Here is a 25460-nt window from a genome sequence, read left to right as displayed (position 1 = left end):
CCCCGTTTTGCACCGCATGGCGACGTTCCTACCCCAGGTAGGCTTCTCGCCCGCGTGCCGGCAGGGCATCCAGCCGGCGCTCCCGTTCGCCTCCAGCTTTGCAAGGTCTGCTGGAGGCTCAGCACTGCGCGCGGCAGCTTGCGGGGAAGGAAAGCATTAAAGCACACGTTGGCGTTAGGCGCTATTTCGTGCAGCGCTTCCTAGTAGTCGCAGCAAACCGTGGCTTTGCAAGAAGAGGTAGCTAACACAATTCATAAATCATAATTACAGTCAGCGTCTATAGAATGAAAAATCTATGGAATTATAACAACATTGACTCCCTCCACCAATTCCGCTGAAATAAAATGCAACGGTGGAAAGAAATTTCAGAGACAAATGTTTATACTGCATTGAGTCATGCCACCTCTGAATCAAATAGTCCTCTCCAGCTAACTTTTAAGCAGGAAATCCTTGACGAACAGCCAAGAAATGATGCTCTTAAACATGCAGCGTGCACCGTGATTGCTTGGGAATAAAGGGACCCACTTTATCTGTGGCATTACTCACGGCACAAGTGCACAAGCAAACGCTTGCCTTTCGATTTTGGGCAGCAAAATAAAAGCACTAATAAATGCCCTTCAGCCTAAACCTAGCCATTGCTTCTGAAGCTGCTCTGAACCTACAGGGGCTGTGGCTAGAGAGCATGCAAATGAGAGAAATACCACGTTACCCCCTCTGAGCAAAAATTTTCTCTGGGAATCAATTTATAGATATTTCTGCTCATACAATCCATATGTTTTGTTCTCCAGAAGGAGTCTCTAGGGAGGAAGAATTCCCTGTTTCTAAAGCAAGGAAAGCCATTGATCCTTAATCGTCTTTCAAAGAGTCCAGAGTTTATAAATGCAGCAGATCCGAGCATACCATTGCGTATTACCCCAAACACAGGCACAGAGACCTGCCTCTATCATAACGTATGTGTTGTTTTCACAGGACCCAATTCTGCTCTCAAATTATACACAATCTCTGTAAAGTCATTGGCAAAACAGATACAGTTTCTTAATCTACTGACTAAGTAAAAGTGACCATGCGGGTATGTGTGCGTACATATTTGCGTGCAGACCTGTGAGCCTGAGTTGTGTCAGTCCCAGAAAATTTATAAACATACTCTTTTCCATTGCAGTGGTGTCTGGGTGCTGGATCCCTTTTGCAAGGTGCTGTACATCCAGATGGGCCCTAATCAAACAGTTTATGGTCCAAGTATAGCAACTTGGATACAGAAAGTACCACAATGCGTGCAAGCACAGATGAATGCATCCAGCCAGATGAGGAAACACAAGTCCACGATGATGCAGTATCAGTCAAGATGGGTGGCAGCGCCCTGAGCACACCAGCTGCCACATATTTATAGGCAACACAGCCAAGACGAGTTTTGGATGAGTTTTGGCAGGGAAAAGACCTGTGAACAGAGTGGGGTGAGAGGTTCCTCTTTCTGAGGTCCATTTGCTTGAGAAGCAGTGGTGGAACAGCTCAAGACGAAACGTGCCCACACGTTACACGTGACACCTGCTTGTCTCTTTTATGCCACACAGGTTTGCTTTTCTTTCCATCTTGGTTTTGGATCCCCATTCATGGTAGCTCAGAGGATCGATGTGGACTGAGCTGCGACGCTCCTCACCCAGAGCCTCGCAGTACTCTACCAAAACAAGCACCTGGCAAAATCTCCCATCCGAAACAGGAGGACCATTTCAGACTACAAAACAGAAGTCACCCTCAGGATTTTGGCTATGGAAAAAGTTAACTAGAGAAAATGGGGACCATTGATAGAAACGATGAAAAGAGGAAATATGTTTGCCACGACATCTGTGATGTCTTTAGCACTCTTTGCAGACAACAAGCCTGGGAAACCTGTTCAGAAGAGGAGAAAGTCCTATGACCTGCTGAGACCTCACTGGAGGTACCCAGCATAACTTTGCACTAATTAAACTGGCCAGGTAAGATGTTGTGCCTCCTTCACCGTAGCCGCAGTCTGGGAACGCTCCCAGGCCTCTCTTCTGCATGTCTTGGCCTTGGCAACTGCCCAAGCAGGTGGCTGCAGTTAACATTAAGTGAAAGAATGAGTAAGGCAAGAGGCTGACCAAAGCCCACTATCCAGGCAGAGGAGGAGATAAAAAAAGTACCTCTATCTGAGCCACAAAAAACAAGGAAGGAAAATGAAGGAGGAGCTGAGGTAGCCACCTTGGCAGCCCTGGAGTTTTGATAGCTCCTGGGCCACCAGCCGCATCAAGCAGAAATAGTCTAGTCAAAAAAAAAAAAGAAAGAAAGAATTTTTCAAAACCATGAGTTAAAAAAATAAGAGAGTAGAGTAGAGCAGAGCAGAGCTGTTCCTAACCTCTCCAAGTTCAAGCAAAGGCATTGAAACTTTCATGCAGCTCAACCTCTCTGCACTGAGAAAAGACATTTTACAAGGAGCAGAATTCGTGTTTTGTGCTGAAACGGGGGACGTATCTCTGAAGATCGTTCCCCTTCCTCTGGAAAATAATCTTCTGGGGATTTCAACCAGTATATCGGGCTTGCTGGAAATGCTCTGGTTGACTTACAGACTCATTTCTCACGCTAGCTCTCGTCCCTGTTGAGATCTGGTGCCGTTTCTTCCCATGCCTGGGCTGCCTGGCACCTCGCGGGCTGCCAGCTCGGTGCAAAGACTTTTCTCACTTGGTGCAAAATGCAGTGCCAGTAAAACCATCATCCTTACTAACACGAATCTCCTTGAGCTTTTGCACTAGTCAAAGCTTTCCAAAGAGCTTCCAGGGAGAAGTTAGCAATATATGCAGGTATAAAATCCCTGTCTACGAGCGCAAATGGACCATTTTGCAGTTGCCTGGCCACCAAACTCCTCAGACATCATCCTCACCCAAACACAACCCTACCCCTGGAGCAGCTACTCAAGACACAAATGCACCTGCAGGGCATCAGCTGCAAGCAGGGAATGTGGAACACATTTTAGAGCTATTCACGTTCATGTTCCTTAAGCAGTGGGCTATTTTTTAAATTCAATTCTTCCTTAGTCTTTTTTTTTAGCTTTAATTAGTATAACTAGGCTTTCTTCCCACTTAACCTCATTTCTAAAAAGACTGGTTATCTCTAAAAAATGCCATTGGCTATGGGATTCATCCAAATCCCCAATTATATCACTCAACACCTAGGTAAACTTGAACTTGATTATATTGTATAAATGCAGGGTAATCCTTATTTTCTTTGTGTGTTTACTTTGGGCTCCACAGGATTGATGGTATTTCTCCTCCTGAACTTAGTCTGGATTTAAGCCAGTAGATTCCTGCAACTGAAGTGAGTCAATGAATTTAAATCTAGGGTTTCTCTTTTGTGAATAGTAACTTTACTAAACAGTAGAGTTTTAGTGAATTTGAAGCTATTTTAAACTCAGGTCAAATTCATCAGAGAGTTCTGACTGCAAATTAGCTGTGAAAACATTTTAATGTCGAAACACTTTCTTTAAGTATTTTAAGTGAAATGCCTATCAGCTGAGATTAGTTAAGAAGCAAATGGACCTTAAGTAATATACAGGAAAGGAAAATTAGATTATCCACTAGGAAAAATACTTTCAAAAAGTAACCCTAATAAAACACTAGAACAACTTGACAAGAAAAGCTATAGAGCATTCATCTCTGGAGGATTTAACAGCACATTAGATATATGGGGCTGTACTAGACATCCTGAGATCTCACCCAGCCTCTGCTCTACAATTCTGGAAGCAAAATCTGCTTTTGTTTTGACATTTTTGAATTGAACTTTTTTTTTGGTTCAGTAAAAAACAAATCACAAAGTGAAAGCAGAAGAGAGTAAACAGAACGAAAAAAAAAGATTAAGTGATCAAAAAGACTAATAATAATAATAATTTTAAAATTTTAAATTCATTGAACTGGAGGAGTAGGTAGCTGGTTTGATCAAAGACAAAGGTACGGAAAGTCCTGGGTTACAGTAGGAGACCGAAGACCGGAGGGTCTCTATCAGTGGAAGGACAGTGCCAGTCCATTAAAAACAGCATATGCACTAATTCTGTATTCCTCCCCAGGGACACGGAGGAGAAGAGCAGGTCAGGTGAGTCGCCTCGTCCCACGAGGGATTCCTGAGCCAGGTGCGTGTCCACTGGTGTCCCCCCATCGCGGCACGGTTAGCTCAGGTTGGCGGGTTACCAGCACGCAGCTGAAGTCACGCAATGTGAACTTAACCCTATACATTGATGCTGCTTTGCTCATTTTTAATATATACGCAACAGTTAGGGGCTTTCTCACTGGTGAGACCTGATGGAGCGATGGGGGCAAACCAGCGCAGTGACTAAAGGTGGAGTTTGTCGTGAACGTGGGTGCTGGTGGCTGCTCTAAGAGAGGCAGCTGAAGGCGTCTTCCTTTTCTGCAGACATGGCATATTCATCAGCCACACCAGGCTTAATCAGATTTGGGCTGCTACTTTTTGATATTCTAAAAAATCAGGCCTAAGATATTTCCCTGGGGATGTTCCAAACCTGTAATTAGTTTTTTTGCACTGCTTCGTGCGATCAGAGCTGAAATAGCTACCAGATAGTCTGTGTGGGCTCCTGTGCACACCAGGCATCAAACACTTCATGTTTTTTGGGCAAAGTATGCTTTTTTTTTTCTTCTGTGCTTTCAGGAAGTGAAGCACATCAAGGAAGACATCCCCCACTTTGGGGTTTCTTTCTGATGTTGTTGGTTTCCAAGTAATGCCATGTAGGAAGATCGCAGTAAATAATGCAGTCGGTTTCCCCAAATTCATCTATGCAGTTAGCACAAAGGCAGTTTCCCCTGTAGCCATAGGAAGCCTGAGGAATTTTTTGGACTGTCACTTTTTTCAGATTTGAAATTACAAGTTCAGGCACATGGAATTGTTTTGCAAATGTATATTGGTTTCTCTGAAACTTCTGCCTGGAAGGAAAGGGCAAAAGAAAAAATAGTAATAATCTGGGAAAGTGAAAATGTTTCATTTGCCATATCTTAAATGAAACAACTTTGGGGTTTTTTTTAGTTTGAAACAAGTTTGGACTTTGTTTTGGGGGAGTGTAATACAAATTCCCCTTAGTTGCTGTTTGTTGTTTCAACTGCACAAGAAAACACTATAAATACGAAATAAACTGTTTGGTCTTCATTAAATTAAATGTTCCATTTAACCCAGTTTTTCTCTGAAATAGCCAATGAATCACAAAATTAGTTATTTACCCAGCTGTAGACGCACAGTCCCCCAAACCACACTTTAAAATCAGTGAAAAGGCCCCTGCTCGTGTTGATTGCAGAACAGACCAAAAACATGAAACCAGTGACCTCAGGTTGGTCAACTGGCTCAACGCGGCTTTAAAAGGTTTCTTGCCGTACAGACAAAAACATGAACCACCACCGTATTCACCGGGCAGCAGAGGGAAGAAACTCAAACCTCTGGGCTGACACACCTGATCTTCGAGGTTTTCCCTGTCCTGGGCTTTCACATGGGGTTTTCAGCACTGTTGGCTTCACAGCAATGAACGAATCTGGGGATTTTTAGACCCATCATATACTAATGAAGAAACCACCATCACAGCTTGTCCACCATGGTCGCAGGTTGTTCCCCCAAGGAAAATATTTGCTCTGATTGTGCTGTAGTGATTCTGTAAAAAAAACACTGCTACAAACTACCTGGAAAATACTGGACAGAGACCAAAATCTTTTTAAATTTTTCATTTTTGTCATACGGTCTATCACAGCTCTGGGGGAATCTGAAGCAAGTTTGCTAGTGGCATGTATGATCTCAGTGTAAAACCACAAATTACCCTCCTTCCAGTTCATTATGCTCTTTCAAATCCCTGTTTAAAGTTAACCTTTGCCTTGATACCAGCCAAACACGTTGAAACTGCTTACTTTTGGCAAGCCAAAATCATTTAATAGGGCCTTTGCAGTAGGTTGACATTTTTTCATTTGTACGGGTTAGCAATCAAAAAATTGATTTTTTCTTTTAAACTGGCATTTTCTCACCGTAGTTGAACATTTCCAAGTTTTTACTGACACTAAAAAAATAAAAGGATTCAGCCTTTTTGACAAAAGGACAGAAACTTTCAAGGAAAATGCTTCCGCAATGAGAACGCCTCGACACACAGGATTAATTCACCAGCAGAACAGCTGTAATGGAAACGGATGGGTGAAAATAGAGTGAGCATCCTTTCCACCTAGACGGTCATAGCTCTTCAGCCGTTACCTTAGGAAAAAAAAGGCTGTTCTGTAGAATAACCTCATAAATATTTTGCGACGTACACATGTGCAAATATCTGCTCGAGGGGATCTCTCCCCAGCCTGCTCTGCAGAGGGCAATATCGACAAGCCGTGTGGTCACAGCCCTTCACATCGCCTCATGCCTTGTTGGCTTAGACATGTCAGCAAATGTTTAATCACCTTTGGACTGAAGCAACAAAATCCCATCGTGTCGGCTGTTAATTCAGCTTGCAAAGTGCATGTTTGTTGGGACAGAGCTTGGGGTAACAAGTACGTTTTTCTGCTCTTGGTGACCACGGCGTGTGCAGAAGCTCTCCGGCGTCAGCCCGCTCCCCACAGTCCCAACGCTAATACAGCCTCTGCGCGGAGCAAAACGGTGGAAAGATATTTTTGCTGTATCTGCTTTTATTCCCCTCCTGCAGCTGTGAAATCTGTATTTGGTATTTTTCCTCGAGGGATCTGAAATAAGGAAAAAGAGTTGGGGGGAAGCAAAGCAGCTTCTGGCAAGGCCTTGGCTACATTGCTGTGAGACCCCAAAGCATCACGTATCGCTGTTTCCGTTTTGGGAAGAACTTCGGCCTTTCAGTCTATGCGTGATTTCAGAGACGCACCACAGCGAAACGACCACAGTTTTCCACCCAGCCAGTCTTTCCCAGCGAGCTGCTGCTGTGCAAAACTATAATCTAAAGTCATCGCTATGAAATTCTGGGGCAGAGCGGCTGCGAGCCCAGGCGGCCCCTCGCTGCCCCTCCCTTCGGACCCGCCACGGGACAGAAAAGAAGAAAAGCATGATGGAAAAGTGGAGGCATTGCTCCCCCGTTTCCCCCCTCTCTTCCTGTTGGGGATTTTTTAATCCCCTCCCTCTCGTTCCAGAGGAGAAGAACAGGGCAGGAAAAGCAAGGGAGAGGAAAAAGCAACTCTCCGAAAGCCAAAGCAGAAATGTCATTTTTCTCCAGACAAGACACGACGCTGCGCACGCAAATTTAATGTGAGACAGTTCACATTTTATCTTTGACGCGTCTCTTCCAAATTTTATAACTTAGATGAAAAAATCTCAGCTAAGAAAGTTTTGCTCAACGCGGTCTGAAGAGAGGATATTTTACAGAACTGGGGAGGGTTTGGGTATTTAAGGGATGGTGTTTTCACTCGTAAAACCCACTCCGGTCCCTGGGAAAGCCAGGCAAGTACAACCCGCCGCTCTTCTTATCCTGAAAGTCAGACCAAGGTATCAAAGCAGGAAGAGGCAGGTTGCTGTGGACAAATTGGGAAGAACAAGGTCTTTGCAGAACTGCAGTTCCGTTATCAGCCAAACAGGGTCAATGTGGGAAAACCCAAGGAATATTTGTCCCCACTTGGTGAACGGGAAAGGGAGCGAGGGCCCAGCAGCAGGAGGGGCAGGACGGCGCCAGGGGATCCCTGCCGGAAAACGTGGCCATCCCCAAAACCCCTTTCCTTTGCCGATGGATATCTCTCCCCACTCCTCATCTTAACGTTGTGGAGCGACCCTCGCCAAAAAAAGGCAATGTGGAGCTGGAATCTATATGATGCCTTGCTATATAAACTGTTTACAGAGAGCAGTTCTTTTAATTAAAAATGACTGGTTGCTTTAAGCACATTATTTTAATGGATTTGCTCAAGGTGTGGGGTGCTGCTTTTCAAACTGCTGAGAAATACTACATGTTCCCATTTTGCTGTCAGAAAATAAATTGATTTTATTTGTTCTTCTCTTAAATGAAACGTAATTAAAGAGTGGGAATGTTCCCAGTCAAGGAAAAAAAAAACATTCAATTAAAAAACAATCTACTTTATTAAGTTAAAATTCAATTTCAGGTTTTCATTACATGCAGCTGCATTTAAGCACAATGCTGATAGTTTACATCTGCTTTGAGATATTTGGATGATACTTTGCTTTTGTGGATGTAAATTCCTTAGTCTTCAGAGGAAAAAGGGCAGACTTTGAAATGTAATTTTATCACCTAATCCATTCTGCATTGTAACCTCTATCAGCAATTAATGACCTGAAACATAAAAGCAAGGTGATGAGTATATAATGAATTATATCTTATGATGACACTTTCATTACGGAGAACACTACATATATTTCCTGTGGACCTTTTACATTTGTTGGTAGTTGGTATTTCATCAAATTAAGTTTAAATAGTATGCAGAGCTGTACAGTACATTAACTTTTTTGTCTTAAATGCGTTAATGGTTTGTGTGTGCATCTATACAGCATTTGTACTGTATACCCCCGCCTCAGAGTCTTTGCTTTCATCGCAGCGAGGAAGCTGGAGAGCAGAGCCCGGGTCTCTGCCTTGGAAAAGCCATCTTAGGGCAAGTTTCCAGCAATGAAAGACAGGCCTTGCTCAAATGATTATGAGGGTGACATTAACATAATTCACTTAACATCTCCTGAGTCCAAGGGACTTGCACATCTTGACTCTACTGCATCTGGGAACTAAGAGGCTCTACGGCTGTGGGCTTCAAGCAACAAAAATATTGTTCAAGGCTCTGAGCGCAGGTACATAGCCGTAAGTTTGCTGAAATTAGCAGAGTGCCCATGCATTTTTTCTGTAAAAGGCGAGGGGGGATTTATCCATTTTGACTTCAGTCATCAAAAGCTAAGCATCTAGTCAAAGCTAGCCATCCGGGCCTCAGTCAGTGAAGTCAGAGAGGTGGTTCCAGAAGGCAATTCATCACACGCTAAAACAGGGTGATGCAGCACCCCGGGAGCACCACTTCCTTTCTGCTGACTTTCGAAGAGTCTGATGAGAAGCTTTCCCAGCAACCCAACACACCATATGTCAAGTGTCTTGATTTCCCTAATCACATGCTCTACTGGAAGAAGACACAGAAGATTAATCCCTTCCTAAGGGTCAGATTTAAGCTGGTGTGAGGTGCCGTAGCTTCGCTGACTGCAGAAACTGAAGCTGATGAAGCCGGCTCAGCATGAAATGAAGAGCTTTGGGAAGACAGAGCAGGAGAAAAGCCTGCAGACCGCAACCCTGTACGTAGTTACACATGCAAGTTTCTCTAACAACCTTCCAGGAGCATTCAGGTGTGCTTTACAACACCACTGAAGAAGGAAAAAAGGGATTAAAGGATGAAGTAAAGATAAGAAGAGATTGTTTTGCATTGGTCTTGGCCAAAAAAGATGTTGGTAGATGCCTGAGAGGAAAGCTGAAGCATTGGCAGCAACTGCATGTAGGTAACAAATGCTGGAGCCACCTTCACATCAATGAGACATAATCCTTCTGGTCCTAGAGGAACGTTATTGCCTATTTCAGTACAAGGTAAATTGATTGAAACATCTTAACAGAATAAAAAGAAACAACCGAGAGAGAGCTGTAGCATTATTAAACAGCTAGAAGAGCGTATACTAGTGGCAAAACAGACCTCTGTCATTGAAATAAAATGCTTTTTCAGATGATTTTTCAAGTGTGTTAGCAGAAAGGTGGATAAGGGGATACAAGCTCCTGAAATTCAGGGCCTAAGCCAGGATGTGCTTTCTAGGGTTGACATGAAAACTTCCCCTGAGGAAAGATCTTTCCGACTCTGTTTAAAGAAGGGCTATTTTTGTCATTTCCAAGGCAGCCTAATTCCCTAATTTTGCAAGCTGTCCCGCATGGCAGAACCGCACCATCGAGCGCCCGCTGAGTTCCCCCATGCGGGACACGACCGACGCGTCCAACCCCCAGACTCACTGGGTGGACAGAGGCAAAGTGCCACACACCGATTTCACTGTTTCCCACCAGCGGTGCTTAACCACATCTGAAGAGGGCTATTCTCGTTAGTGACTTAGCCAGCTTCGCTAAATGCATTGTGAGCTTGACATCAGCAGCATTAGCAATTCATTGCATTTCATTTTATGCTCTGTAGGGTGAGAGAATACTGCTGTAAATTGAATTAATGCGCGGTTTTCCTTTGAAATAGTAATTCCAAATAAATAATTTAGTCCATGCACAGGGGAAAAAAAATAATAATAGGAAGAAACTGAAGTCGGTTCTAATATATGTTACAAGAAAGAGTGATCGCTTCAGCATTCCTAACTGTGAAAATGTTTTGTGGACTTAATTCCAAGGAAATCAAAACTTTTGTCCACAGTAAAAATGTTGTGTTAAAGATATAAAAAGTTTATGCTGTTAAAGCAATGTACCATTTAGCCTTCAGTTACAGCATTGGGAAGACAGGAATATTGCTGTGCAGTGGACTGGAGAGAACTTGAATTAGTCCAGTCAATTAAGTCATGATTAATTTATGCTAGATCTTGTTCTCTTGAGTCTATAAAAACAAAGACTTTAGTTAACTGGCAGCATTTAGTTTAATAAAAGTAAAGTCTTTAAAGATGACTTCAGGAGGAAGAAAAAAAACCTTGCTGACAAAATCAATAGAGAGCAAGATTCCTGTTTAATTTGTGTCAATGCAAGTTAAAATAACTTCAGAGACTAATACAAAAGAGATGCTCCCTTCAAATGGGGAAACAGGTTCTCACGATCTCGACTAGAGCAGCTAATCCAGCGGCTCCACCTGTACGTGTGACAAATCGCAAACGCGGCAAGCTCCAGCACCTGCTCTCTTTTCCACATTTCTTCAGTTTTCCTGTTGGATCGTCTACATCCCGATTTAGGCAGAGAGAAAGGAGTTTCAGTGCGAGCAAAATCACACTAACGCAACCCTGCGCCTGCGCCCGGGTTTTGATCGCCCTAACGATCCCTCGACAACGCAGGCAAATGTCTACTGCGCATTTAATTGCTCTAAATGAGAGAGGGAGTTTGGGGCCACGTAATCCCTGACGATTGCTGGAATCATACAGATGGAGCCAAGGAAGAAAAACTCCACGGTGGCTCCTCTGTAAGTAGTTAAGCATGGAAGAGATAAATATATACGTATATGTCTGTTTAGACAGAGATAACAGTGTGAGTAGAGATACCCATATCTCAGGTGAGACCACAGGATCATGCTGGGGGGTCAGTTCAGTTGCTAGGTACATTCACCTCACTTAACTCTGGTCATCCAAGAGTCAGGCATGAAGCTCCCGCTGCCTCGATGGCAGCGGCTCTTTCCCGGATGAATCCCCCTGGCCCCACACCCGAGGCAGAGCACGGCCCTGGGTGCTTGCCCAGCTCAAGGTCACAGCCAGTACGTCTTTGGGGCATCTTCTGCCCTGGAGGGTGGGTTGGGAGAGCCATCAAAAATGTCTCTCTGTCTCTCAACAGCCAAGACAGCTAAATTTAGGGGACATGAAATCATTTTCACAAGCACACAGGTTTGATTCCAGTTGAAATCAGCAGGAACCAAACTCACTCGCACACATACCTCTGAAATCCTCTCCCGTCTAGCCTGACCGATGTAGCAGCTGGGCATTAGCCCTGCAGCAAGTCCATCGCTGCTGGGGAGTTAGCGCACAGCTTTCAGAGGAAGCCGTTGCCGTGAGATGCTCCATCACTCGGACGTGTACCATTAAATACCTTCATATTTAATTGCTATCATCTTTGGTCCACCTTTGAACCATACAACAGCACAGGATTAAATAAACTGAGCAGTCATAAATTTATGTCTGTGCTCCGGTAACCGAGGACTCAGGGCACAACTCTGGATTTCTCACGCTCGGTGTTTTTATGCTCTTTATCAGGGTTCTGTCTCCCCCCTGAGACCAGCTGCTTCAGGAGCGTCTGTTCCCAGGGAACAACAAGGGGAAAGAAACATCCCCGGTGCTATTTAATGCACAAGTGCTTGCATGGTTCCTTGCGAATCACCTGCTTGCAGCAGCAACCAAGCGCCACTGCCCCGTGCTCTCCCAGGCACGAAGGAAGACGAGCTCCATCTTCGTGACATCTCTCCTTTCAGCTGCTGGCATGAAAGATTTCCTTCCTGAAAGTCAGCCAGCAGAAAATGATGCAGAAGCTTAAATTATGTTATTTTTCAGCATTAACTGCCACGATTTCCAGTGGTCCAGAAACTCAGCAACCTTTTTGCACGGTACGTTCAAGCACGAGGCAAACTACTCTGCAGCACTGAATAGGCACCTAAGACAGCACGAGGGCTGAAGAGACAAAGCAGGTTTAAGTGGCAAATCCTCAAGCTGAGAGACCTTCGGGATCAGAAGAATAGGACGGCATGCAGCAAGCTTTGGCTGGTTCACAAGCACGTGAAATAAAACTCAGGCAGGACTGGATATATGAGCTACCGGAGAGAAGGAAATCAGGCTACCACAACAGCGGAGCAAGACAATAACAGAGTCAACAAGCTTGCAAGGTTACACATGATGAAGCAAGCCAGATGCTAGATGAAAATCTGTGAGATCTGTCTCCAGACTCCAGGCACACTCTAGACTAGTGAAGAGCTCTCAAGCCAGGCCTGAGCCTGTTCCTCAACACGGTGCAAGTTCCTAAAGGTGCAAGGGGAGTATTCCTCGTAAAGCAGCCGTGATCTTGGGTTTTGGCTTTGTTGAGAAAAGCCTAACAATGGAATTTTCTTGCTTCATCCCTCACATGTCCCTCCACCTTCCTTTGGGGAGTTTTGTCCCATTGCACAGGGCCAGTGAAGGATGAGGAGACACGTACCAGAAGGACCAGTTAGGCAGTCTAAGGGAGTAAAACCACTTCTCCTCACTCAGGCCACCTAGATTTGCCTTCAGGGCCCTGAGGGCACCAACGGTCCTTACTGGTCCTGGCCAGCCTCAGCTGGGACCCCCATCTGCACACCCCCTGCCCAAGGTCCAGGAGCTACCTTGTAGGTGTACCTGGGCCTGGCCCTGGCACCTGCTCTCCTGAGCACAGACCAGACTTCACTGCACGGATCCCAACATTGTGGGTAGCTGTTCTCCAGCGCTGCCTCCTCTGTTAGCACCACGGCTCTCCCCTATAACCGCTATGATTCATGCAGTGTGTCACACCTCCGGGCTGATTGCTCACCAGATTTTCCCTTTCTCAGGAAAAGCTGCGCTGCAATGCACCTCCACCACCTGCCTCGTATCTCTGCCAAGACAGGTAGGATTCCTCAAGTAAAGGCCCAAAATACCTTCCTGCTTCCTCTCCGCGTATCAGCTCCAGCAGAATTTGGCTGTCAGCATCAGAAGAGTGCGAAAATGGTGTTCTCCTCTGCAGTATCTCCAATAAATCGTTAGCTAGTAAGAGGTTAATGGCAGGTCATTGCTATTCTGGCGGAGAGAGAAAGAAGCAAGCACTTTCTCCGTAGTCTCAGGCAAACCAAGAGCTCAAGCCATTTCTCTGCACAGACCGCAGAGCCATACAGACAACAAGCTGCTGCTTACTCTTATTTACATTGCCCCATAAATGCAAACGGTGTTTCCAGGCCAATAAATGATGAGAGAGAGAATTTTTGAAAGCACTTAGGTGATTTACAAATACAAATCCGAGCAAAAGTCAATAGCAGAAGAATTCCACATAATGCTGCTGTTAAGGGGGAAAAGCTGAGATTTTCCTCCTGGAAACCACAGACCTGCTGCCCTGCGCAGCTGGGCCAGGGCGGAGATGGCCAAAGTAGCGGAGAATGTGATAGAGATGGAGAAATGTGGTGTGACGCCATGCAACAGTGCTGACCCCAGGACAGGACCCCAGGCTGGAACATCGTGCTTGGTGGCCCCTGATGCAGCGTCGTGCAGCTGAAGCTCTCCTGCCTTCCTGGGGACGCCGGCTGCAGGGGGTTAAACGCACATCTTGGGTGGGAGACACTGCCTTGGCCATGCAATGAAGACGGGCTGGGGACATGGCGGGGATTCACAGCCGTTTGCCCACGTCTCCCAGCAATACTGGTGTAAAAGGGCCCTGCAGAAGAGCAGCCCTGTGCTGAGCCTGGGCACCTTTGACCAAAGCGAGCTGCGTTCAACGCTGAGCACGGGATCTGCTGCTGGTGAAGCACGACTAGGGCTGTTTTCTAATTAAATTACCAGCCAGCTCTGTCATGTGCATGACAAAAATAACAAAAAAAATCACAGTTAAAATAAAGGTTCTATATATCCTCTTATTATGTTCCAGTCTTTAAAACCCTGAATGCTTAACGGGGTTATTCTGAGAGCAAGATGCGTTGTTATTCAGAACCAGCGGCGAGAGGAGCGCTGCCTATTTACAGTCACCCAGCCATGCAGAGCATTTAATTCCAGGTCATATCAATCAGAGAGATACCGTAAGATATCCATTATAGACCTGTGGGGAAGGGAAGCAAAACGACCAAGCTGAGCGATGTAAAACGGACGGTCAGACGGGGAGGCGTCCGGCTGCCAGCGTAGGTACGACCAGGTTCCCGCGCATCTGTCTGTGTTACTGTTTATTTGCCACCAAAGCATGTTTACACATTCCGCACTAAAATCAATACTTCCCACCTGTGCCCACACAGCGGAGTCTGGTTTTGTGAAGAAATTCAGTTTAAATACATTAAAATAGAAATAAAGTATCATTTTCTTCCCAAACGTATAGCACAAATCTTCTTTATGTGCTTATACGCTAGCCCTTACATAAAAGTTTGCAAATGAATGTCAACATTTAGTGACTAGTTTGTCCCCTGGAGTCTCCTATATCACTCATTCCTTGTGAAGAAAAACTTCCCGTGCAAAACAGATGTGTCCCGGGTGTAGCATTAGGTTTTGCGCATTTTGAGTACCCTGTGCTGCCCCTGCTCGAGGGCTTCCCAGAGCTCCAGGTCATCTAACCAGAGGTTGCTTTTGCTTCCGTGAAATTCAGATCTGCTCCTTCAGGGGTAGCTTGGTTTAAAATGTCCATTTGTTTCCCTAGGGCACCACTATTCTTCATTTTCACTGCAGAAATGTTTTGCACCCCTGAAGGACTGGGGCAGGTGGAAGAGCACGCCAGGCACAAAATCCACAAAAATATTTGTTTCTTCTCCAACCACCTTTCAGCATCGGGGTAAAACAAGGTGGATGCAGGCAAAGCAGCAGGGTTTCATACCATGTTACAGAACAATATCGACCTTTCCTCACGTGCAGAGATAGAGTGGTACCTCCTCTCTACCGTGTACACAACTTAGCAAGGAAAGTAATAAGCAAAAGCCTGACAGCTTCTACGGAAAAGCAAATCCTAGGAGACCGCCCAATTTGCTGATTTAACCAACTTCTAGGGTTCATTAGGACAAAGCTGCATCTGCAGGAAAGTGGTGAGGTTACACGCGGGCGATAAATCTCAGCCCTCCCAAACTGCCCCCGGCTCCTTGCATAAGCAGCGAGCCACAAGCGCTTCGTAGCCAGAAGCCAAAGCAGTGAAGCACAGAGGGAATTCACGGTAAAGGACTGGACGTCTGTGGGGTTTCTTCATAGTGAGGGATTTATATGCCAGCACCAGTTTCTCTCCCCTCTTACCTCTCTTTTTTGTCCCTTCCAACCCAAACACCCATATGGAATGAAAAATGCTTGTTTTTTAATCAAAACCTCTCACATATACACATGCCTCGGTGGCACCAGTGTGGCACTTCAAGATAAGCATTTTCTGTAACAATTACCCTGGTCACACAGCCCCATCACTGCTGGTGGGAAATCCATCCCAGGAATAGCTGTTCTAGGTCATACCCAATAGCCGAGCCATCTAACCCAAAACCCTGTCCCTGAAAACAAGCTTATGAAAGAGAGGCTTGTGAAACAGTTAGACTAAATAGGGCAGGTGCAGAGTATTCCTTCTCCTGGCTGTCTCCTTCCACAATATTCAATCAATCTCCTCAATAAAACATCTTTGAGGGCCAAAATATTTCCTCTCTGTCTGTGCCTTTTGCCTTCACCTGTCCAAAGAGAAACTTTCAGAGGGATCTGTTCACTCCCCATCATCAGCCTTCACCAAGACTACACCCAGGTTATTTCATGTCCGTCTTCCTTCTAGGGCTCTCTTTCTTCCTCTTTCTACTTGATTTGGTCCCACCGTCCCGTTCCCTGCTCTGGGACCAGCCCTCTCTTTCTAACAAAGTTAGGCCACCAGAGCTGGCCACCTAGGTCCCCTCTCCAGGCACCAGGGAGAAATGGGCACCTCTGGGACATGCCTAATCGTGGCTTCCCACACATCTGCAACAGGTCAAGAGAATAACAGCCCCAAAAATACTGCTTCTCTCTGAGGCCTATGTAAGGGGCCAAGGTGAGTAACTTGGGGCAGAAGTTTAACTGTAGATGTCTAAAGTCAACGAGATGAATCCCAGCAGCAGCTCATACATTTCACATCTGCAAGACACAGACCAACCTGAGTATGTGTTGCCACAGGGACGACCTCCTTCACTCCAAATCTGTGCTTCTAGGTCAGACTTGAAGAGACGCAGCAGGGAGGATGAGTGCTGTAAATGCATACCAACAGCTAAAGCGGTTGCTTCCCCTATTACTTTTCTTTTCCATGTGAAAAGGCTGAGAGCAATTAGTAAAATTTATCTGTGACCTACTGCTTAATGTCACGTGGCAGCAACCTCCAGGTCTTCAGCAAAGCACTCAGGCGACTGGTGTCCCCCATATTGTGCACCAGCAAACCTGCTTCCAGCAAGGCTGATATGCTTCAGGACGCCCAGCAGGAAAAGCAGCCGTGTTTGCCTCCTCGCTGCAATACCAAGGCAAAACATATACTCTTTGCTCCGTGCTTGGTAGCAATTGAACTCCAGAAGCCACACAGGATAATCTCATTCACAGGAGAAACCCACTGATGGAATTACGCTTAATGAAAGCATATGGGCCATTAAACAAAAGGATTTTTTCCAAATAGGATTACTTCAGCTTCAAAAGCGCTGCCTTGTTTTGTTTTGTTTTGTTTTTTATCTTCTGCCTTACTAAGTATCAAGGTCTTTATGAAGCAAGGAGCTGTGCAATACCTGGCTGCAGATATCATTTAGAGCAGATTGCTTTTTTAGTTAAGATAAAAGAATTGGAAAGGGTTTTCATTTATTTGTTATACACTGTCTGTGAGAATAAGAGAAAATATGCTACCTAGTATTAGAGTAGACTTGACTTACAGACTTAGTTGTTAAAAGAAGGAATATTACTCAAACAAAAAAAAAGAAAGAAAAAGAAGAAAACAAGAATTCAGCATAAAACTCAACAAAGATCTCTAAACCCTGCTCCCAGGTCCACTAACCTCACAGAAACAATTTGAAATGCAATAATGAACTAAAACCACTGTCTATCATGCCCAAGTTCTTGTCTGTGGCAGTGTCAAAAGCCAGCTGCTTTGAAAGGCTTTATAAAAACGCTGCAGTTGGCAAATGAGGAATAATCTCTTCCCATATACATCCCAGTACAATATCCTAAAAGCAGGGAAGTAGCCCCCACAAGCTATGCTAAATAGAGACTAGTGTATGCCAAATATGCAAAGTAAATTATACTCAGGACTGCAATTTAAATTTTAATGAAGGATTTTTTGGGAAAATACATATTGCAGAGACAGAACATGAAATATTTACACAGAATATTCTAACCTGAAACAGGAGGAAATAATAGCCAGAAGGTGCTTTGGATTTTAAATCTTTCTGGAAAGGAAGGAAGGAAAGAAGGCAAGATGGGAGAAGGTGGATATTGATATTCTTTATCTTATATATTTTTAAATTTTCGATTACATTTTATAATTGTGAAACAAATGCGTGTACTTTGTAACAAATATATAACTCACGGTTTGCAAAACCAAAGGATTGCCAGTGTCACCTTTGCACGGTTTGAACGCGTCAGAATTGCCACCTACCGCACTGCAAGCATGCTCCGTAGAGATCCACGTGTTACAAGCATTATCATCCCTTATATTGATCTGATCATGCCAAGCAAAGTCATGCAGTAAGCCACACTCCAGACAAGACCTGCACAGCTTATGCAGCTGTAACGGGTGCTCACCCGTGATAGAAATACTTCCTTTTGGTAGATGACATAAGTGACCACGAGAACCGTGCTCCTTGCCACACTCCTGGGTCATACCTATCGATTACGGACACGAACTCCTCCCAGGAGCGTGTCGAAAATGATAAAACTCATATTCATTTTGCAGGTGCTGGCACACAGGGATGGAAAAGGCAAACGGGGATGGGAATTAATGGGTGCATGTCTGTGTAATTTGGGATCCACTGCCGAACCTGTCTCGTGTGCGCAAGTCAGCGCCGTTCTTTCATGAAGCTGAACTAGCGGGGGTCAGGAATGACATTGCTGCTATTCCAGTTAAGTAAATCGAAGTCCGTAACTGCCAGGATGTGGGCAAAATTCAGTGGTTTCAATCAGGGGCTGGGGTTAATTGCTGTTGAACGCGGTGCACCTGGAGGGTCCCTGGCTGCCGTTCATGGCCAGGGGATCCCCTGATGCAGAGAGAGTAGCGATCGCAGGCTTTTTTCTTATTCTCCCAGTTAATCCCAAAATCACCCGGCCTCGTGCCCATTGCACCCCGCACCATCGCTGAAGGCCTAACGCTCCCCACTCCAGAGTGGCTGTGCCGGCACGTCGTTCTCCAAATCTGGCGTATGTTCAGGGTCACTTACGGCTCTACATGCTCAGGCATCAGTAGGAAAAAAGAGAAGAGTTCAAGGTTACTGCACCTCTCCTCGAGTGGGAGTGTGTTGGCACCGGCTCCTCTTCCCTCCAAATGACTTTGTCTTTGTGCAGATTATAAAGTGAATCTCCTACTCCATAAAAAAAAAAAATCTCTTTTCTCCGGTGCAAATTAATGAAAATGAGACTCAGTACTGTATATTACAGTTTCCCTTTTGAACAAAAAGAATTGTTTAAAGGTTTCCATTAGAAATGATTGGTTTCTCTGTGTGGTGGAGCTAATGCTTTTTGCAAAGATAATAAATCAACATAATGATAATTTGACAAAGATTCAAGATATCTGTGAGACTTCCTAGAAATTAAAATCTATTCAATTTGAGAAGAAAATTAAGTTAGTGACCTAGCTACGAAAGGCAAGTATTTCAGGTATCTATTCTTTGTTTTTCTTTTCCTGTTATTCATTATTTTCTTTCATTTGTTCTTAGCTCCCTATGTTACAAGGCAAAGCAGGGGCACATATGCATCCCTTAGTATGTGTATATTAGCATGTATGTTTATGTGTGTACAGTCATAAAGAATTAAACCTGTTATATTTCATTCAAGCATTGAAAGATAGATTTTTGCTTTGCATTTTATCTTTCAATCAGTTCTCTCTGAGTAAACAAATCCCTTTACACGAACATGTTCATGTAGTTTGGAGACACCCATGCATAAAAATGTGCATTTTTAGAAATTTTGAGCAATTTAAGATTTGGGCTGGTGGGTTTGAATTTGTCTTTTGTAAGACCAAATATAAAATTAAGCCTAAGACCTATGCAATTCAGGTGAAACTTGTTCTCCAAATGCCAGAAAAAAATCAGTGCGAAACATACTATGATTCTTTCCTTCTTCCACTAGAAAAGTCGAAATGTAAATTTTCCTCCACTTTGGTACCTAACAAGGTGATTTTTTTTATTTTAGGTGGTTGGACATGATGTTTGAGCGCTCCTGGGCAGAATACACCAAATGCTAATTCCATCGAAAGGAGACTGGAATAAGAATGAATGAAGGAGGAGGCTGGAAGAGATCATCCCCCGAGAGGACTGGCTCTGGATGACAGCAAAGGGGCAGAGAGGCAGCGAAAGAAGAGGGATGGGTGGCATCTGCCGGGAGAGAAGAGCCATGTATAGCCAAATATTCCCCACGCTGTCAAGATTTCCCGCATCCGTTCCCAGGAACGCAGCAGAGGGGCAGAGAAAACACACGGAGCCAGCGACCTCCTCCGCGGCTGCAGCTAGAAGACTCACGACCCATCAACCTTCATGACATGCCAGAGGCTCCCCTGTAACCCCTCAACGTTGCTTGCCGTCATGGGACTTCCCCATGTGCTACTCATAGGCAGAAATAGCAGCATGCCTTGCACCATGCCACGAGTGTGGTCAGGGCTTTGGATGCTCCCTGGTAAGTCCTATCAAAGTCAAGCACCCCTGACCAAGGATGGTTTACCCACAGAGCTTCACACACTAGACCTTGTTAATGGAAACCGCCTGTCTCTGCGATTATGGATAATCTTTTCTGTGTGCTGCATGGACCAGGAGAGAGATAGGCAAACCGTTCTTCACAGTTATGGTGTTTTCCCCATCATCTCCTCCTGGATGGGTCAGAGGAGCATTTCACTCAAATAAACCCTCATTTCAGCAGTTGGTCTTGCTCACTAATTAATGTACGTGGCCAGCTGCTAGCCAAAAATGATGGCACACAAGAACACTATACAGAAAAGAAAAACAGCCATGCATAAAGTAGCATTAACTCAGTGTTTTGGAGAGAAACAGCCAGGTGTAATCTCAACCATCCATCAAATGCAGTTCGCAATCGAGACAGCTCTTCTTACTACCATCCCTCTCCGTACATACATCGTGGAGCTTGCAGGGCTTTGATATCTGTAGCAAGAAATGTTTCCCAATCATCAATGAATTTTTATTCTCAAGTGTAATTAACCTCTCTATCCTTTCATTTACAGCAACACTGAAATCAGTGACGGGCTGCTGCGGCTCGGCAGCAAAGGTCTGTATCTATCCATGATCAAAGCACGCAGAGATATCACTTCTGTGGTTATTATAAAGGTTCATCTGCACTCTTACCAGTGATTTACAGAGATAAGGTGGACTCTGATATGAATTGGTCACTAAAAACTGAGCTGTAGATCCAGCTTCAAACACACGGAGGGCTAAAGCTGATATCCAGGTTGCCGCTATGGGAAAATCATAACAATGCAACATTAAGTTTCAACTCAAATTGGACTAATAAATCAGAATGTCAACTTTGAGGTGAAATGAAATGCTCTGAAAACAGTTTAGTATTGTCCGAATGCATTTCCTCCTGATGAGGTCAGAATATTTCTTGTAGGTCAAAGTTTTAAAGGTTTCATTTCAATCTGCTTTTTGCTCCGGCTTTATCATTTTGACTTTTACATCATGTAACACACAGCATCCCTGAAGAGTGAAAATAACCAGCTTGAAATAAAACATCCTGATGATGCCCTTAGGCACTCCATTTTGCAGAATAAGAATTTAAAAACACAACATCTTGTTCTTCCTCTATCAGAAAATCACCAGCCAGCCCTGCTCACCAGCAGGCAGCTCCCGTCAAGATCATACCCATAGGCCGAGTCCTCTTCAGGGCCTCGGACTCGCTCATCTCCCACCGTGGGTCTGCAGCTCTCCTGAAAAGTTACTCCCACTAATAAAAGTGTCTCTGGAAATATGGCTTTTTAATGCGCTGTGCTGAAAAGCAGTCTAACAAAGAAAAATCATTTCTGTGAGGAGCAGGTCTAAATAAAAGCAATCAATTATTTCCCTTGTACTTAATGGCATAGATGTCAAAGTAGTACTAACAAGGCCTTAATACGGTGAAATATTTATATATATATATATATGTATATACTAAGCACATTTACAACAGCAATGCAAAACTTGGCAGCATTTCAATTTATTAAAAATTATAAAGCCTTGTCTCACACATCCCCCATCAAGTGGCTAAACACTCTACAGGTGAAATGAAGCACTGTCATCCCTATTTTCCCTATGGGAAAACTGAGACAGGTATAATTAAAAGACCATAAGGAACTAAGAGAGGAATCAAGGCTTCTCGAGTCCCAGGTTACTGCTCTACCCATCAAGAATCCTACCTCTCAAGCTGAAAAGAAGGATGCCCATAAAATCATATAAATAATGCATTAAAACCACAAGTGCTGTTTTAGCTCTGGCGCAGGAGCAGGCAGGGCTGGCACAGGGCGGTGCTGGAGCCACGTGAGGTTACAGGGTCTTGGCTCTCTTCAGCCTTTTGTCTCACTCTGGGTTTTTGGGGGGTTTTTTTTGGTTGGTTGGTTGGTTTTGTTTCACTAAAAGAGTGAATTAAAAATGTTTGTGTTCCTACAAAAATGTTCCTTTTATATATATATATATAAACAAAGAGAAATGCTGAAGAGGCAAGCGCCAGGGACAATATACCAAGAAAATGTGGGAAGTTAGTCTGTATTTGATGCTGCCTGGTAACTTAACATCCTGCTCTGCAGCCGATTTGCTGCTTCTGGCTGTCACAGGGTCTAAAGCATCTCTCCGAGGTGCAATGATATTTAAGACAGCGCTTAAGATAGACACTGAAAATACACAAAGTCCAGACTTTCTGCCTCTGTTTTATCACATCAGGCCACATCACTACTACCAACATAGCCTAACATCTAGATCAACCGATGTCCTGGAGGAAGAGCAACTGCCTAAAGCCAGACCTCAATCAGGTGGCACCAGAGACAACAAAAAGTAACCTGAAAAGATCTCCATCAGAACAGAGTCTTCTTTCTTTAGCTGAAAATTGGAAGAAAGGGCTGGAAGAGACCTTTGGGGTCACTGCATTTCCCTGCCATCCGGACCATGCACAGAGGCCAGAAGGCTCCCCTGGAAAAGCACCTGCAGCTTTAGGAGCTGGAAATCTGCCAGGCTGACCGTGGTGGTGCGACAGGCTGGGTCTGAAGCACCATTAAACACGGGGTCTTGGGGCAGCCAAGGCTTGGTGAAATGAGGAGATGCCACCCACGGGGCTGGGGATAGACTGTCACGTCCCTCCCGCTTGCCCTGGCAGCTCTGAGGAAGGTGCTGTGACCAGGGCCACCAGGACACCGAAGGGAAGGAGATCAGCAAGGACAAGGCCATTTTTCAGATAGTCAGGAGAAGTAAGAGGAGTTTGCAGATTAAGAAAGGCCTGACAGGCAAATGAGATAAAATCTCTGACATGAAGGATCAAAAAAAGTTCAGGGGGGACTGGTAACATGGGGAGAACTGGGGGATTAATCCAGATCTGCATCTGTCCAGGACAGAGAGCTCAGCTTCCAGTCCCCACCTCTGGATCCTGATGCCATATATTCAAAAAAGATGCTTCAACTCCTTCCAGCCTAAAGATTTCCTTTTTCTCTATTATGAAAAATGTTGTGAATATGTGAAAACATCAGTCACTGATGGTATGTCTAAAAGTGATGTAATTGTGAGCCTTACCCACAGCACCTGTGGTTTCTGGTTTGCCTTCCCAGACATTATTTATTATTCCTGGTGCCCTGTTCATAAGGCTAAGAATTCCCCCAGAGGAGCTGAGTTGCGTAGATGGTCTCCTTTAAGGAGGAAGCTGGAATTGAATAAATTGGGTGAGCGCATTATAAGGGCAGCACCAACGTGCAGTGCAGCATCCCCATTTATCTGATTTGGTTTGTTTTTTAACAGAGACTCAGCTATTTAATTCTGTCCTGCGGGCAAACTCCAAAGATAATGGACAGGGTGAACAAAGAAAAATGATGACATCCCCCAATAGAATAAATACAGCCTTTACCGAAAGAAAGAAACAAACAAAATTAGGGACGGTGCTCCAGGCTGCAGAGCGGCCCATCTACCCCAGCGGAAGCAGGACAGGACTGCTGCACAAAACCTCTCCAGGAGCAAAAAAGCAAGAGGAACAAACAGGTTTGCAGAAGGAAAATCTTTTGAATGTGGCGCAATTTTACAGTTATTTATGGGATGGGATGGGATGGGAGGAAGGAAAGTGCTTTTATGGCAAAAAGAGGTGGAGAAAGCAGGGCAGTTATCACCACAGGGACTTGCGCACAACTTGGGTGATGTCCCCAGGAAGAGATGGGGTCCTGGTGATGAAGAGAACGATGATCAATGCCTGAAGGATGCCAGCGCCCACAGCCCTGTCTCACCGCTTGACCTGGGAAGGTGGAGGCAGCCTCCCCGGTCCCCTGGGACCACCATGCAGACCTGACTGAGGTTACACCTCCACCCAACATGCTCCTCCCCTGAACTGGTCTCCACTCAGGATGGCTCTAACCAAGCTTGATGCAGTCTCCTGCACCTTTCCTGGGTTGCCCAAGGGATATTCAGCAGATGATCCCTCACCAGGGCACCTAGACCTCAAAAAACACTCTCCTGCAAGGGGAGCTAAAAGCTGAGTCCCCCGACAAGGGGAGGCAACTGCTGACTGTTGGGTCCTTGACTAACAAAAGCAAGGGCAAGACCCAAAAGCTGGATGCTAAACAGAGATGGAAACATCTCTGTCATCAGAGGGAAGGACTAAACTCTTGGTATTACACATCCCATAAGCTCTTTCTATGACAGTTTCCCATCAGGATTTGGATGCTTATGATTAAGAGCCCTTGGTCCGCCCACACTTTTTGCTCCTGGCTCTGCTGTCCCAGAGTCCAAATACCAAGAAGGAATTACCCAAAAGGGATGCTTGGTGCTCAGCAGTGCAGAAGAGCAAACATTGGCCTAAAAACAAACAAAAAGAACCCGCTGGAGGCATAAGAAATGGCAAAAATTTCTGCAAGATGGAGTGTCTGGATGGGAGGACAGCTCATGCAAGGCTCTGACGAAACCATAGCCTCAACAAAACCTCAACAAAATTCACAAACCTCAAGGAAAAATAACAATGTGAATAACAAATAGGGGGTGTTTCCATCATATTTAGACAAATGCATGGAAGCAATCACAGTGACCCCCTCCCACATTGCTTGGTCCCTCTTAGACACACGTTGCTGCTCGCTCCACGCAGCAGAGCTGCTTTTACAGCTCCTGCCCCATTCCTCATCTCTAGACCTGCCCGACCACCTCCCGCTGCCTCCCCCAGCCTGTGGGCAAGTCTCCCACGTTTGCACCAGGAAGGTGCATCACGGCGCCCAGGTGCTTTCGCAGCCGATAAGAAATCAGCCAAGTAGCTCTTGGCCAGCTCTACTCCTTTTGCACAAGGATAGCTGCCTGCGCAAACAACATTTTCCTGCTGCATGCTGCAAGATGCTGTTGAGCATGGTAGGCTATGCCTCACGCCACAGTAATCATCTTCTTCATAATACCAGGAATGGGGCCATCACTGGATGGTGACTAGGAGGAGCAATTTGAAATCAAAGCCAAATATTGATCAAAATAAATGAGGTAGGTGGCTGCAAATCCTTGCCTGGTTTTCATGAGGTCGGACAAGCTGTTGCAGCAGGTGAACTCAGGGATTTCACTTGCCAACAGCTACACAGCGATAGCAGACCACAAAGCTTCCTGGAGGACAACAGAAATCTGAGCATCCCAAGGGCAGATTTCTAAGGGATCAGGGATGCGACTAAGAGGAAGCAGGAGGGAAAAGTGGAAGGACCCGTGGGCCACGAGGCTAGCTGACAAACCATTGACAAACTGCCTGTTAAAGCCCAGAGGATTTGCTCACCTGCTGTTTCTGAGAGTTATACA

Source organism: Apteryx mantelli, chromosome 4 (genome assembly GCF_036417845.1).
Source record: "Apteryx mantelli isolate bAptMan1 chromosome 4, bAptMan1.hap1, whole genome shotgun sequence".
In the NCBI taxonomy this organism is placed as follows: domain Eukaryota; kingdom Metazoa; phylum Chordata; class Aves; order Apterygiformes; family Apterygidae; genus Apteryx; species Apteryx mantelli.
The sequence above is the reverse complement of the archived record's forward strand: the minus strand, read 5'-3'. Positions refer to the sequence as shown.